This window comes from Artemia sp. Qi Xiang Cuo, chromosome 13 (assembly GCF_049724085.1).
Source record: "Artemia sp. Qi Xiang Cuo chromosome 13, ASM4972408v1, whole genome shotgun sequence".
NCBI lineage: Eukaryota > Metazoa > Arthropoda > Branchiopoda > Anostraca > Artemiidae > Artemia > Artemia sp. Qi Xiang Cuo.
The window spans coordinates 8,741,898-8,757,998 of NC_142806.1; the positions used below are offsets into that span (position 1 = coordinate 8,741,898).

General features: G+C 38.8%; 1 protein-coding gene across 2 annotated transcripts in view; it reads left to right on the top strand.

The window, feature by feature from the left end:
• The first annotated feature begins 800 nt into the window (after window positions 1-800).
• LOC148944911 (galactokinase-like) overlaps window positions 801-16,101 on the top strand; it is a 106,060-nt gene continuing 90,759 nt past the window's right edge. The window contains exon 1 of one of the 2 annotated variants that reach the window (XM_089099532.1): window positions 801-893. The gene's annotated coding sequence lies outside the window, so the exon portion shown is untranslated. Of the gene's footprint in view, window positions 966-16,101 lie in introns of both variants that reach the window. The other variant, XM_089099531.1, reaches the window with a different exon arrangement.

Here is a 16,101-nt window from a genome sequence, read left to right on the forward strand (position 1 = left end):
TAACCGATGTTTTCTGTTTTTGGTCTTTCATGAGGAGAGATGTAGGGTTGCTGAGGTTGATGCCTCTTACCGATGCCAACACCCTAGTTTTGGCCTAAAATCGTTCCAGTTAAAAGATGTCGTGGTACCATAGACTTATAATTTTAAATATATATATTTATATATAAGTATATATAATCTTATAAATTTAAATTTGTAGTTTTAATAATACGTCTATGCGTGGTACTTGTGTACAATCCGGTAAACACACGAGAAGAACCGCGTATAGAATTTCAGAGATCCAGTGAAAAAAACAGGTTTCCGCTGGCTTGTGAGATATTGCTCACTCTGGGAACTATGTTTAAACATTAGTTTTTTGAGATTCTAGGGGGGGGAGGTACCTAGGTTAGGTTACTTATTTAATATATGTTATGCTTTACCAACACCCCCCACCCCGAATGTGCAAATATATAGCCCAAATTTGTTTCTAAACTATTATATTTTCATCCTATTTTTTGTGTTATTTCATTAGCATTAACGAAACTTCACTTCTCGCGTGTTTATCGGATTCTACACAAGTACCGATGTCGTTTTTCAAAACACAGTAGTTCTATGGCTCCCTCAGTCTGTCGTCTTACTTGGAGTTCCTGCCAAAAACACATGGCTTATCGCCTCTAGAAAGGTTAGTGCTTGGGTTCAACATTGTTTGTGGAAAAACCGGTTAATGTATTATTTTTCCACCAAGATGCAATTTATGAAAATGTTAGATATGCAAATTAGGTTTATGGTTAGGTATGTAAATTAGGCTTATGGTTAGATTACTTTGATGTGTGAAAACTGGTTTAATGACATAGTCAATTCTAGAGGTTTTTTCTGCTGTTTTAGTTCTGAGGCTTCACTCTGTTTGAACATAAGTAAATTTTTTCACTATTTTTGGTTGTAGAACTTAAAACAAACCGACAATTAAATGGTAAAAGGATTAAAAGGTAATTAATAATTTTTGTCTCTTTGTTCAAATTTCTTCAGGAAAAAAGAATAAATGAACAGGAAAGTACTTGAACTTATTTGAAGTTACTTATGCATGGAAGAAATTACCAATGATAAGTTGTAATGCAACCACACCCCTCCCCCTCCCGTATAGTGACAATGGTTGGGACCTGCGTTTACACCATCTTTACCCGTCCTATCAAGTTGTGAGGTGTAATACACATCTCCCTGGCATGTTTTATGACTTTTTTTGCTCTTGTGGATTTTCAGTGTTTGTTTCTGCGACTTTATTTTACGATAGTTAAATATTTATCCTCGATAGATTTATTTACGATAAATCTATATCGATAAATAAATATTATATTTACGATATAATATTTATTTACGATAGATTATTTATCCTCATTATTTCTCAGCTAACATGCTGTGTTTTGGTTAGCCCTCAAAAACACTCGGTTTTATTCAATACAGGCAATAAAATGATCATGCGTACCCTTCTAAGCAAAGGGCTGCTATAGGTAGAGGGTGGAAGGGAGCATTATTTCTATAGTAAATGCATCCATTCAAAAGCATGATGTAATCTACCTTTTAGCCCCTTTAGCTTGCGGGTCACCCTACACAAGAAAACTCTAGTTATATCCTTGAGGGGCTAGACGTAGTATACTCTTCTTAAAAGTCAAATAAATATGTGCTAGTCATGGAAAGTACTGTCAAAAAGCAAACACATAAAAAAGATGATTTAAAAATATTTGACTTCTTATAGAAGAGGGAAAGCTTGGTCTATATCGCATTCCTATGTTCCAATAAGCTATTTTTTCAAACTTGTGAGTTTGGGGAAAGTGGGAAAATCGTTGTCCTTATTTAGTTCCAAGATATATCAACATTTTATGAACGGCTGCCCCAAAGAAAAAGGGAACCCTTCCTATGCCAAGGTTATTGTCAAATGGCCTTTCAGGTCATTTCATTTTTACCTTAATTTTGTTTACCATCTTAAGTTCTTAATTGAGCGGGTTTCTTAATTTCTGTGTTCACAATATATATTTTGAGAAGCGAAAGTCCTTGATTCGAGAGGAGCCTAATGTGCAAAAAATTGTTGCGGGACCCCATGCACAAAAGGGGGCCAACAATGACCAAATTGTTGCGGGACCCCATGCACAAAAGGGGGCCAAAAAGGACCAAAGTGTTGCGGGACCCCATGCACAAAAGGGGGCCAAAAAGGACCAAATTACTGCGGGACCCCATGAACAAAAGGGGGACAAAAAGGACCAAATTGTTTCGGGACTCCATGCACAAAAAGGGGCCAAAAAGGACCAAATTATTGCGGCGCCCCATGCACAAAAGGGGCCCAAAAAGGAACAACATTTCTTTATCGATTGGCTCTAAAATTATATCAGTAAGTCCTTTGACTTAGAGCACCCCATTTCAGAAGGTAAAATAGGAAATAAAAATATACCCTTCCCAAAACAAAATAAAATAAAAGAAGAACAGAAAAAGGCAAAAACTTTTATTCCCGGCCACTATGCATGGAAGGGATGGTTGTAAAAAGCTATGTTGATGGTTGTAAAAGCTAGGTTAGGGGCTAATTCGAGCGGAATATTTAAAATATAGTTCTGTTTTTAAGGACCAAAATTGATTGGAGGGCAATCAGCCTCTCTTCCGTGCCCTTTTCTTCTACCCGATCCCCCTGTAACTCCCATGATATTGGAAGATATTTTTGAAACAGTCATTTTTACTCAAGCCAGAGTCGAGTCAGCTTCAAATGGGTGCCTGGAGAAATTCTGGGGAGAAATAAGGAAAGCATCGGAAGATTTGTCCCCAACCATATATTGCACCCCCGGCCGAAGGCAGAGAATCAGGAGGTCGGTGCATGCGCTACGCGAACCATTTGTCAGCAACTCGATAAAGCTTAAATAGAAGAGTTTTACTAAATAATGACGGAAAGTCTTATGGGATTGAATTATTGCCTTTGGGATTGAATTCACCCCGCACAGCCCCAGGGACAATGGCCCTTAATTATATTGACTACCCAATGCTCACACATTCGTTTTAACAGAAAATACTACCATGCTTCTTCTTGGTTGTTTGATCAGCTAACCATTCGCTCTTTGCTCTTTAGGATCATTCCTTTGGCCCAGATTTCTAAAGTTTCACAAGTGTTAAATCTAGAAGACAAGCGCACCTTAATAAATCAAAAGACGATACGTAAAATCGAGCTTTTAAATTATTTATAATATCTCAGGAATGGTTTGAGGGATGAAGTTTAAAAATTCCAGTACTGTTGGGGAAAGGAAGAGAATAAGGTGGGACAATTGGACTTCAAATTTTACTTTGGGGGCAGGGAATTGGAAGAGGTTAAAATTTTCGTCTCTGATCAGGCGAAACATTTTCAAACAGTTTGTGGTAACTGTAAATAAGGAGCGATGCGGCTCAGTAGCAACCAAAACTCAGAGAAACAGAGCCTTGATAACAATAAATGCACAAAAAAAAATAATTGAATTTTGATACTTATTCAAAATATGTAAAATTTTTCAAATTTAAGGTTACCCATAAAAAGGTACGAACCCGAGAAAATTTGCCCAATTTTTATAAAAAGGGAGGAAACATCCCCCCAAAACTTAATGAAAATCAAACCATCAGATTCAGCATACCAGAGAACCTAACTGTAGAGGTTTGAAGCTCCTATGTACAAAAATGTGAAATTTTGCATTTTTTTTTGCCAGAAGAAAAATCACGGATGCGTGTTAATTTGCTTTTTTTTTTCAGGGGTGATTGTATCGAACCAGGGATCTTAGAAAATCGGGAAAGGGCTCATTTGATTCGAAATAAAAAGTTCTAGGTCCCTTTATAAGTTACCAAAAATACTGGAGGGCAGCTCATATTTTACCCAAAGTCGGCCAATAAAAATTTATAAATAGCCATTTTTTTCACCATAGTCGAAAAGATCTAATAAGTATGTCTTTGAGTGACTTGACTCTCAAAGTCCCCGAGGGAAGGGCTGCAAGCTAGGAACTTTGCCCATTGTTGACATATAGTATTGGTTGTTGGGAAGTATGCATACTTTTTTAGGGGGGGGATTTCTCTGGCGGAGCAAGGGGGGTCACGTGGGAGGATTTTTCCATGGATGAATTTATCGTGGGGAATGAAATTTTCCATGGAGAGGGGAGGGGCGGTTTTCACAGCATTATTTTAAAAAAGATCAGAAATTAAATTAAAAAAAAAAACAAGTTTTTTCAACTGTAAGTAAGGAGCGACATTAAAACTTAATACGAACAGAAATTATTACTTATATGAGGGGGGTGGTCACCCCCTCCTCAATACCTGGCCCTTTACGCTAAAGCTTTTTTTAGAACTTATAAAAGAGCTTATTTATCTAACTAAACGACCTTTGCGATTTTGAAGTCATTCTTAAATAATTAGAACAAAAAGTCAAACTTTAGCGTAAAGAGCGAGGTATTGAGGATATGGTGATCCCCCTCAGATACGTAATAGTTTCTGTTCGTTTTAAGTTATAATCTTGCTTCTTACTTTCAGTTGAAAAAAGTTTTTTTTTTTAATTTCAATTACAATAAAGCTCTTATAGGATCTACAAATCTATTCATAGTTAACTATTCCGGGTAAATACGAAAAAAACACTATATGCAGCCATGGACGTAGTGAAGGGGGGGGGCCAGGGTAGGGTAGCTGCCCCCCTCCCACCAGAACTTCAAGTTTACACTAGATATTAACGAGAATTTTTCGTATTTTGGAATTTTTCTGTTGGATGTTCACTGGTAGATGGTTGAAAAAGCTGGAAATAAACAGAAATTTGGAAATATCGTTTCTAATATCAATATTTATATTTCGATATTCAATATTCATTTTTCGTTCAATACATAGATAGGACTGGCCCATGTTCAGCAGGTTTTGAATTTTTTAATTTTCCAGGAATCGATTCAAGCGATAAGAAGTTGTTGAGTATGCCAAAGCAAAGGTAACTCATTCAATACCCTACTTAAAAAAGACAATTATAATACTCCACCACTTTTCCACCTGGATGCTATCCAAGTTGTCAAAATTTCCGAGCCTGGGCCACCCTGTTGCTGGTTTGGCCGTCTCTGGCTTACGTTCGGCCACCTGACAAAAGAAACATTAAAGTGGCCAGGGGAACATTAAAACTTGTTTTTTGGCTATAAAAGAAAGAATATTGTCAGGATAAGAAACTGCACAATGGATCTCATTAAGTTTAAAAAAAAACTAAAGAGTATTAATTTCAAATAATAAATTGACTGATCAGGACCAAAAGTAAGCCGTTCCGCTAATCTTGGTGTTCCAGCTGTCAGTGGTTGCAATTTTACTTCAACTTCTGTCTTTAAGACACTATCCGTATCGTCAGCTAGCGCAAAGTCTCTTGCTCCAGTCCCCTTCAGAAAGTGAACCTTAAGTTCTTCAGTTGCTAATTTTGTGATAATGAAGATATAGTGAACAGGATTCCCTTTCTTGCTCTTCAGCTCAACAGGAATCTAATCACCAACCTTGACTTTCTCAGTGTCAAATTGGAAGTTGCTGGTAGGGGGCTTGTCTTCAATGTCCATACTGGAGTCTGAAGAGTTGTTGTATATAGGTTCATCTACGTCAGAATCGTCACTCCGACTGCATCTCTTGGTACGAGAAACATGCCTTTTGCCATTTAGCCTTTTCACTTCTCTGACTTTCTTCCTTTCCTGGGCAAGGGCTTAATCGGCAGATACAGCTTTTATCCCAGCAGTAATGCGTTCTTTCACAGGGGTGTCAGTGAGCACTTCTGAATTTTTCATAAATTTTTTTTTCTGTTGATTTTTTGTGGCGGGCCTTTTGGAAAGGGGTTTAAATGGATAATCTCTTTTAAAGAATCATCTGCTGACCTTTGTTTCTTATTTAGAGACAGAACCTGTGCTGCGTCTGTTTTGAGGTATATGTTGAAGAAGGAGTCTAAATGTCGCACAGTATAGGAACTTGCCGGGTAAGTGCTTTACTAGATGTGGTAGGCATTCTATCGGAGACATTACTAGAGGAACTCATAATCCTTAAAAACATCTCTGTTAGCGGGATAGACCTTACTTGTTCTGATTCCACTGATTATATTCTTAGGAGTCAAGACCTTTGGATATGCTTTCCCCAGCAGCTCCGCAATATTATACACTGATATAGTTTTATATTTATAGGCAATCATAAGACTTGCAGCTTCCTGGTTGTAGCAGGCCTGACGGTGCTCTATGACTATCCTTTCTAGAGGCCTCAGTTTTTGAGTAGTGTGGGGAAAGACAGTTAAAAGTACAACACCATTATTTTTAGCTAGATCAAGCAATTCAATGGTGTATCGGCTGATCTGGTCGTCTATTTTCAGAAGTACAAGTGATTATTTGGAGGGTTTGACTTGATTGATCGAATACTGCAAGTAAAGCAAAGAATAAGAGGCATTCATCCAGCCAGAAGTATTTTCTGAGCCGATAATGATGGTTTCTGGCAAAGCTAACTTGAGTAAAATTTCCGGACACTGTTTTCTTGGGGATATAAGTAGAGGAGGGACTGTGTTCACAATACATTAACACCAACAGAAATCGTTGGCAACTGACCGAATTCTGCTGATTTGATCTTCCCTGCTTACTTCTGGCCTCGATGTGCAATGATTTTACCTTTTTTGTGGATGTTTTCAGACCCGATTCGTTAACATTCCAAATGTTTTGCGGTCTGAACATGTGTTTATCTAGACGTCGCTCCAGGTTGTTAAAGAAAGGTCCTACACAGTGACGGTTGAAAGCAGTTGTCCGTCATAAGCTTTTACCTTCTGGTGTTCAGGAAGATTTAGGACTTCTCGTAATTTTTTTCCAGCCCCCTTTCATTTATTCGGCTTCATTTTAGCTTTGCCAGATTTCACTTCACTCGTCCTTTAATCCTCAAGATTTTCATCTTCTCTGTCGCTCGATTCAGCTAGTGATTTTCCGGGAGCCTTGTTAAGCTTTGTTCGCTTACGCGACACAGTAACAACAGTGACAAACAGCCTTTTTTCAAAGGAAGTTAAGACAGAATCACCAGCTGCCTCACAGATTTCGTCATTTGATCGCCTATCGGGAACCTTTTTGATGCAACGCTTTCTGTCAAAGCATGCTGTGAACCCATTTTGAAGGTTGGCATTGTCATCCTTAGCCAGCTCATCCCAGAGGAGCTTCAATAGCTTTGGAAACACCTTCTTTCGGACTGAATTTTCGGCAGGGTTTTACATCTTGTATTCTCCGAGGGTTCTTCTCAAGATTTGTTTAGTCAGCCCAAAGAATGAAGACTATTCTTTTCAATTTTCTATTTTATAACATTTCAATAAAAACTTATATGCCCCCAGGACATAACTTATAACCCTTGCCCTGAAGACTGTGGGGGGAGTGTCCTGCTCAAAGGTATAATTTCCTGAACTTTAAACTACGTGGAGCAAAATGGCTACCTCAAAATTTTGACTGGATATATTTGGGGAAATGCTGGGCGTGGAAGGGGTGTTAGTCACTGTCCAATTACTTTCAACTATTAAAAATGGCACTAGCCCTATCAATTTTCAAGGAAATAAACCCTTTTGAACTTTGTACGGCAAAACTTTCAGTAAAAACCTTACGTGCATCCAGGGGATAGATAACTCCCCTCGACTAGAGGGTTGGGGGGGGGGTGTCATTCTTAAAGCTCTATTTTCCAGAACTTTCTACTATGTTGAACAAAATGGCTATCTGAAAATTTTGCTTGGATTTGTTTGGAGGAATGGTGGGCGTTAGAGGGGGGTTAGTTACCCTCCAATCCCTTTTGACTATTACAAAGGGCACTAGCCCTCTCAATTTAAAATTGAATGAGTCCCTTTTGAAGTTTTACTACTACTCTATCTATTAAAACCTAATATGCCCCCAGGGCAGAACTTACAACCTTTGCCCTTGGGGCTCTTGGGGTGTGTGTCATCCTTAAATACATAATTTCCAGAACTTTCAACTACGTTGAACAAAATGGCTATCTCTAAACTTTGATTGAATGTTTTTGAGGGAAATGGTGGGCGTAGGAGGGGGGTTAATTACTCTACTCACTTTCTACTATTAAAAAGGGCAATTTCAATTTCCAATCAAATGTGCCCTTTTTGAAATTTATATAACAACTTTCTATACAAACTTTATATGCCCCAAGACCATAACTTACAACCCTTGCAGTGAGGGCTCTGATGGGGTTATTATCCTAAAAGACCTTATTTTAATAACTTTCAACTACGTTGAAGAAAATGGACATCTCAAAATTTTGATTGGATGTGTTTGGGAAAATGTTGGGCGTGAGAGGGGCGTTAGTCACTCTCTAATCACTTTCAACTATTAAAAAAGAAACTAGCCCTTTCAATTTCCATTTGAATGAGCCCTTTTCAAGTTTCTACGCTTTCAATAAAAACCTTATACGCCCCCAGGACATAACGTACAACCCTTGCCCTGAGGGCTCTGGGGGGGGGAGGGGTTTTCATCATTAAAGACCTAATTTCCAAAACTTTCAACTACTTTGAATAAAGTGGGTATCTAAAATATTGATTGGATGTGTTTGGAGAAAAGAAGGGCGTGAGAGAGGGTTAGTTTCCTTCAAATCACTTTCGACTATTAAAAAGGGCACTAGCCCTTTGAATTTCGAATCGAAGGAGCTCTTTTTCAAGTTTCTACGACAAAGATTTCACTAGAAACCTTATATGCCCCCAGGAAATAACTTATAACCCTTGCCCTGAAGACTGTGGGGGGAGTGTCCTGCTCAAGGGGATAATTTACAGAATTTTGAACTGCATGGAACAAAATAGTTATCTCAAAATCTTTATTGGATGTGTTTGGGAAAATGGTGGGCGTGAGAGGGGCGTTAGTCGGTCTCCAATCACTTTTGACTATTAAAAAGGGCACTAACCTTTGAAAGGGCACTACCCTTTGAATTGAACTACGCTGAACAAAATGGCTATCTCAAAATTTTGATTGGATGTGTTTGGGGGAATGAGGGGCGTGGGGGGCGGCTAGTTGCCCTCCAATCACTTTTGACTATTAAAAAGCGTACTAACCCTTTGAATTTCCAATCGAATGAGCCTGTTTTGAAGTTTTTACAACTACGCCTTCTATATAAACCTTATATGCCCCCAGGGCATAACTTAAAACCCTTGCCCTGAGGGTTGTGGGGGAGTGTTCTCCTCAAAAACATATTTTCTATCCGGAAATCAACTATGCAGAACAAAATGACTATCTCAAAATTTTTATTGGATGTGTTTGGGAGAATGATGGGCGTGGGGGGGGGGGGCTAGTTGCCCACCAATAACTTTAGACTATTAAAAAAGGCACTAGCCACTCCCATTTCCAATCGAATGAGCACTTTTAGAATTTTATACGACAACTCCTTCGATACGAAGTGCCCGGGTATGGAGAAAAAAACAAAACAAAAAAAACACATTGTGCCCACTTCGTTCTTTATTTAGGCAGCGCTAGCGCGCTGCCTATGATATTGATTGGATGTGTTTGGAGAAAAGATGGGCGTGAGAGGGGGGTTAGTTGCCTTCAAATCACTTTCGACTATTAAAAAGGGCACTAGCCCTTTGAATTTCCAATCGAATGAGCCCTTTTTCAAGTTCCTACGACAAAGATTTCAATAAAAACCTTATATAACCCAGGGCATAGCTTATAAGCCTTGCCCTGAAGACTGTGGGGGGAGTGTTCTGCTCAAAGGTTTAATTTCCTGAACTTTGAACTTCGTGGAACAAAATGGCTATCTCAAAATCTTTATTGGATGTGTTTGGGGAAATGATGGGCGTGGAATCGGTGTTAGTTGCTTTTCAATCACTTTCGACTTATAAAAAAAGCACTAGCCATTTCAATTTCCAATCGAATGAGCCCTTTTTGAAGTTTCTATGACAACACGTTCTATAAGAACGTTCTATACCCCCTGGGCATAATTTAAAATCCTTTCCATGAGAGCTATGAGGGGTTGTAATCTTCAAAGACCTAATTTCCAGAACTTAAAACTGCGTTGAATAAAATGGCTATCTCAAAGTTTTGATTAGATTTGTTTGGGGAAAGGTGGGTTTGAGAGGCGGGTAGGTTGCCCTCTAATCACTTTCGACTATTTAAAAGGGCACTAGCCTATTGAAGATCCAATCAAATGAGCCTTTTTTAAAGTTTCTCCGGCATTACCTTCTATAAAAAACCTTATATAACCCTTGGGCATAACTTACAACCCTTGCCTTAAAGGCTTGCCCAAAGGGGGACTGTCCTCAAAAATATAATTTCTATTTGGAAATAAACTACGCTGAACAAAATTGCTATCTCGAAATTTTAATTGGATGTATTTCGGGAAATGGTAGGCGTGAAAGGGGTTTTAGTCAACTTCCAATCACTTTCGAAGATTAAAAAGGACACAAGCCACCCCAATTTCCAATTGAATGAGCGCTTTTCAAAATCTCTACAACAACTTCTTCGATACAAAGTGCCCTGCTCTAAAGGAAAAAATTAATAAATAATATATGGTGCCAACATCGTTCTTATATGCCCTCAGGGCATAACTTAAAACCCTTGCCCTGAGGACTGTGGGAGAGTGTCCTCCTCTTTACTTAGTCCCCGTTTCTTGTCTCGTTCTCGAGTGTTCTCGTTCTTTACTTAGGCAGCGCGATCGCGCTGCCTATGATTATCCAACAACTTTCCATATAAACCTTATATGCCTCCAGGGCATAGCTTACAATTCTTGCACTGAGGGCTCTGAGGGGGTTATCATCCTAAAAGACCTAATTTCCAAAACGTTAAACTACGTTGAACAATATTTATATCTCAAAATTTTGATTGGATGTGTTTTGGAAAATGATGGGTGTGAGAGGGGCGCTAGTCGCTCTCCAATCACTTTCAACTATTAAAAAAGGCACTAGCCCTTTCAGTTTCCAATTGAATGAGCTCTTTTGACGTTTCTACGATAGCGCTTTCAATTAAAACTTTATATGCCCCAGGGCATAACTTACAACCCTTGCACCGAGGGCTCTGAGGGGGTTATCATACTAAAAGACCGAATTTCCAGAACTTTCAACTATGTTGAACAAAATAGATATCTCAAAATTTTAATTCGATGTGTTTGGGAAAATGGTGGGCATGAGAGGGGCGTAAGTCGTTATCCAATCACTTTCAACAATTTAAAAAGGGACTAGACCTTTCAAATTCCAATTGAATGAGCCCTTTTGAAGTTTCTACAACAACGCTTTCAATAAAGACTTTACGTGCCCCCAGGGCATAACTTACAACCCTTGCCCTGAAGGCTGTGGGGGGAGGGGTTGTCTTCCTTGAAGACCTAATTTCCAAAGCTTTCAACCACGATGAATAAAATGGCTATCTAAAAATTAAAATTGGATGTGTTTGGGGGAAAGGTCGGCGTGAGAGGGGGGTTAGTTGCCCTCAAATCACTTTCGACTAGCCCTTTAAATTTCAAATCGACTGAGCCCTTTTTCAAGTTTTTACTACAAAGATTTCAACAGAAACCTTACATGCCCCAGTGCATAACTTATTATCCTTGCCCTGAGTATTGTGGGGGAGTGCCCACCCCAAAAATATGTTTTCTATTGGGAAATCAACTACGCTGCACAAAATGGCCATCTCAAAATTTTGATTGGATGTGTTTGGGGGAAGGGTGGGTGTGGGGGGGGGGGGCTGGCTAGTTGCCCTCCAATCACTTTCGACTATTAATAAGGGCACTAGCCCTTTGAATTTCCAATCGAATGAGTTTTTTTTTAAGTTTCTATGACAACACCTTCTTTAAAAATCTTATATGCCCCCAGGGCATAACTTAAAACCCTTGCCCTGAGGGTCGTGGGGGAGTGTCCTCGTCAAAAACATAATTTCTATCTGAAAATCAACTACGCTGAACAAAATGGGTTCTCAAAATTTTGTTTGGATATGTTTTTGGGAATGATGGGCTTGGGGGTCTAGCTGCCCTCCAGTCACTTTCGACTATTAAAAAGGGTACTAGACCTTTGAATTTCCAATAGAATGAGCCTGTTTTGAAGTTTCTACGACAACGCCTTCTATATAAACCTTATATGCCCCCACGGCATAACTTAAAACCCTTGCCCTGAGGATCGTGGGGGAGTGTCCTCTTTAAAAACATATTTTCTATCTGGAAATCAACTACGCTGAACAAAATGGCTATCTCAAAATGTTGATTGGATGTGTTTGGGGAAATGATGGGCGTGGGGGGGGGGGGCTAGTTGCCCACAAATAACTTTCGACAATTAAAAAGAGCACTAGCCACTCCAATTTCCAATCGAATGAGCCCTTTTCGAAGTTTCTGCGAAAACTCCTTCGATACGAAGTACCCGGGTATGGAGAAAAAAACAAAAAAAAATAAACACATCGTGCGACTAGTGTGACCGCAAAAAGACTATTTTTTGGTGTTAGGCCTGATAGTGACTATGATAGTGACTTGGAAAAGAAATGGCCTCAGTCCACACAGAGTGGATTAGTTAATTTTCATTCACGATAACTATAGCCCCATCCCGCAGTTCTAATATACTTCTGAAGTTTGCCTGAAGGAATTTTTTTTGCCGCACTAATATTCAAAGATAAAAGATTAATTTTGTGATACGGTATTCCAAGTTTTGCATACAGTAATTTTCGAGGAATAACAATAATACTAATTTTGATTATTAATTCTGTTAGAAAAACATAGCTCTTAGATATTCCAACTATTCTGCAAGGATTTTGAAATTCCAAAGCCATTTCGTTTTTACCTGATTTCTACTTCTCTTGATGAATTATGAAGAAGACCAGTGTCCAGCCAGCGATTCGCAAAGTTTCTACCTCATGAATAGGTAGAGTATCTTGTAAATAAAAATTGGGTTTGAGGAAGACTAAAATCTATTCTATAAATCATATACAACAAATTTCTGTATAAACCTTATATGCCCCCAGGGCCTAACTTACAACACTTGCATTGAGGGCTCTGAGGGGGTTATCATTCTAAAAGACATAATTTCCAGAACTTTCAACGACGTTGAAGGAAATGGATATCTAAAAAATTTGATTGGATGTGTTTGAGAAAATGGTGGGCGTGAGAGGGGCGTTAGTCGCTATCCAATCACTTTCAATTATTAAAAAAGGCACTACCCCTTTTTAATAGTGTTTTAAATATGTTATAAAAACATATTTTCTATCTGGAAATCAACTACACTGAACAAAATGGCTATCTTAAAATTTTTATTGGATGTTTTTAGGGGAATGATGGGCGTGGGGGGGGGGCTAGTTGCCTTCCAATCACTTTTGACTCTTAAAAATTGCACAAGCCCTTTGAATTTCCAATCGAATGAGCTTTTTTTGAAGTTTCTACGACAACATTTTCTTTAAAAACCTTATATGCCCCCAGGGCATAACTTAAAACCCTTGCCCTGAGGGCTTTGGGGGGACTGTCCTCCTCTAAAACATATTTTCTATCTGGAAATCAACTACGCCGAACAAAATTGCTATCTCAAAATTTTGATTGGATGTGTTTGGGGGAATGAGGGGCGTGGAGGGGGGGGCTAGTTGCCCTCCAATCACTTTCGACTATTAAAAAGGTTACTAGCTATTTGAATTTCCAATCGAATGAGCCTTTTTTGAAGTTTCTACGACAACGCCTTCTATAAAAACCTTATTTGCCCTCAGGGCATAGCTTAAAACCCCTGCCCTGAGGGTTGGGGGGGAGTGGCCTCCTCAAAAACATATTTTCTATCTGGAAATCAACTACGCTAAACAAAACGGCTATCTCAAAATTTTGATTGGATGTGTTTGGGAGAATGTTGGGCGTGGGGGGGCGCTAGTTGCCCTCCAATCACTTTTGACTATTAAAAAGGGTACTAGCCCTTTAAATTTTCAATCGAATGAGCCTGTTTTAAAGTTTCTACGACAACGCCTTCTATAAAAACCTTATATGCCACCAGGGTATAACTTAAAACCCTTGTCCTGAGGGTTTTGGGGGAGTGTCCTCCTCAAAAACATATTTTCTATCTGGAAATCAACTCCGCTGAACAAAATGGCTATCTCAAACCTTTGATTGGATGTGTTTGGGGGATGAGGGGCGTGGGGGGGCTAGTTACCCTCCAATCACTTTCTACTATTAAAAAGGGCACTAGCCACTCCAATTTCCAATCGAATGAGCCTTTTTCGAAGTTTCTACGACAACTCCTTCGATACCAAATGCCCGGGTATGGAGAAAAAAGCAAAAGAAAACATCGTGCGACTAGTGTGACCGCAAAAAGACTATTTTTGGTGTTAGGCCTGAATGTGACTATGATAGTGACTTGGAAAAGAAATGGCCTCAGTCCACACAGAGTGGATAAGTTAATTTTCATTTACGATAACTATAGCCACATCCCGCAGTTCTAATAAACTTCTGAAGTTTGCCAGAAGGAGTTTTTTTTTCGACGGACTAATATTCAAAGATAAATGATTAATTTTGTGATACGGTATTCAAAGTTTTATATACAGTAATTTTCGAGGAATAAAAATAATGCTAATTTTGACTATTAATTCTGTTAGAATAACATAGCTCTTAGATATTTCAACTATTCTGCAAAGATTCTGAAATTCCACAGCCATTTCGTTTTTACCTGATTTCTACTTCTCTTGATGAATAATGAAGAAGACCAGCGTCCAGCCAGCGACTCGCAAAGTTTCTACCTCATGAACAGGTAGAATATCTTGTAAATAAAAATTGGGTTTGAGGAAGACTTAAATCTATTCTATAAATCATATACAACAACTTTCTATATAAACCTTATATGCCCTTCAGGGCTTAACTTACAACCCATGCATTGAGGGCTCTGAGGGGGTTATCATCCTAAAAGACCTAATTTCCAGAACTTTCAACGACGTTGAACAAAATAGATATCTCAAAATTTTGATTGGATGTGTTCGGGAAAATGGTGGGCGTGAGAAGGGCGTTAGTCACTATCCAATCATTTTCAACTATTAAAAAAGGCACTAGCCCTTTTTAATAGTCTTTTAAATATGTTTTAAAAACATATTTTCTATCTGGAAATCAACTACGCTGAACAAAATTGCTATCTCAAAATTTTGAGGGGATGTTTTTGGGGAAGTGATGGGCGTGGGTGGGGGGGCGAGTTGCCCTCCAATCCCTTTCGACTATTAAAAAAGTCACTAGCTCTTTTAATTTACAATAGAATGAGCCTGTTTTAAGTTTCTATGACAACGCCTTCTATAAAAACCTCATATGCCCCCAAGGCATAGCTTATAATCCTTACCCTGAGGGTTTTGGGGGAATGTCCTTCTCAAAAACATATTTTCTATCGGGAAATCAACTACGCTCAACAAAATGGCTGTCTAAATATTTTGAGTGGATGTGTTTGGGAGAATGATGGGCGTGGGGGGGCTAGTTGCCCTTCAATGACTTTTGACTATTAAAAAGGGTACTAGCCCTTTGAATTTCTAATTGAATGAGCCTGTTTTGAAGCTTCTACGACAAGGCCTTCTATAAAACCTTATATGCCCCCAGGGTATAACCTAAAACCCTTGTCCTGGGGTTTTGGGAGAGTGTCCTCCTCAAAAACATATTTTCTATCTGGAAATAAACTCCGCTGAACATAATGGCTATCTCAAACTTTTGCTTGGATGTGTTTGGGGGAATGAGGGGCATGGGGGGGGCTAGATGCCCTCCAATCACTTTCTACTATTAAAAAGGGCACTAGCCACTCCAATTTCCAATCGAATGAGCCTTTTTCGAAGTTTCTACGACAAATCCTTCGATACCAAATGCCCGGGTATGGAGAAAAAAGCAAAAAAAAAACATCGTGCGACTAGTGTGACCGCAAAAAGACTATTTTTGGTGTTAGGCCTGAATGTGACTATGATAGTGACTTGGAAAAGAAATGGCCTCAGTCCACACAGAGTGGATAAGTTAATTTTCATTTACGATAACTATAGCCACATCCCGCAGTTCTAATAAACTTCTGAAGTTTGCCAGAAGGAGGTTTTTTTTCGACGGACTAATATTCAAAGATAAATGATTAATTTTGTGATACGGTATTCAAAGTTTTATATACAGTAATTTTCGAGGAATAAAAATAATGCTAATTTTGACTATTAATTCTGTTAGAATAACATAGCTCTTAGATATTTC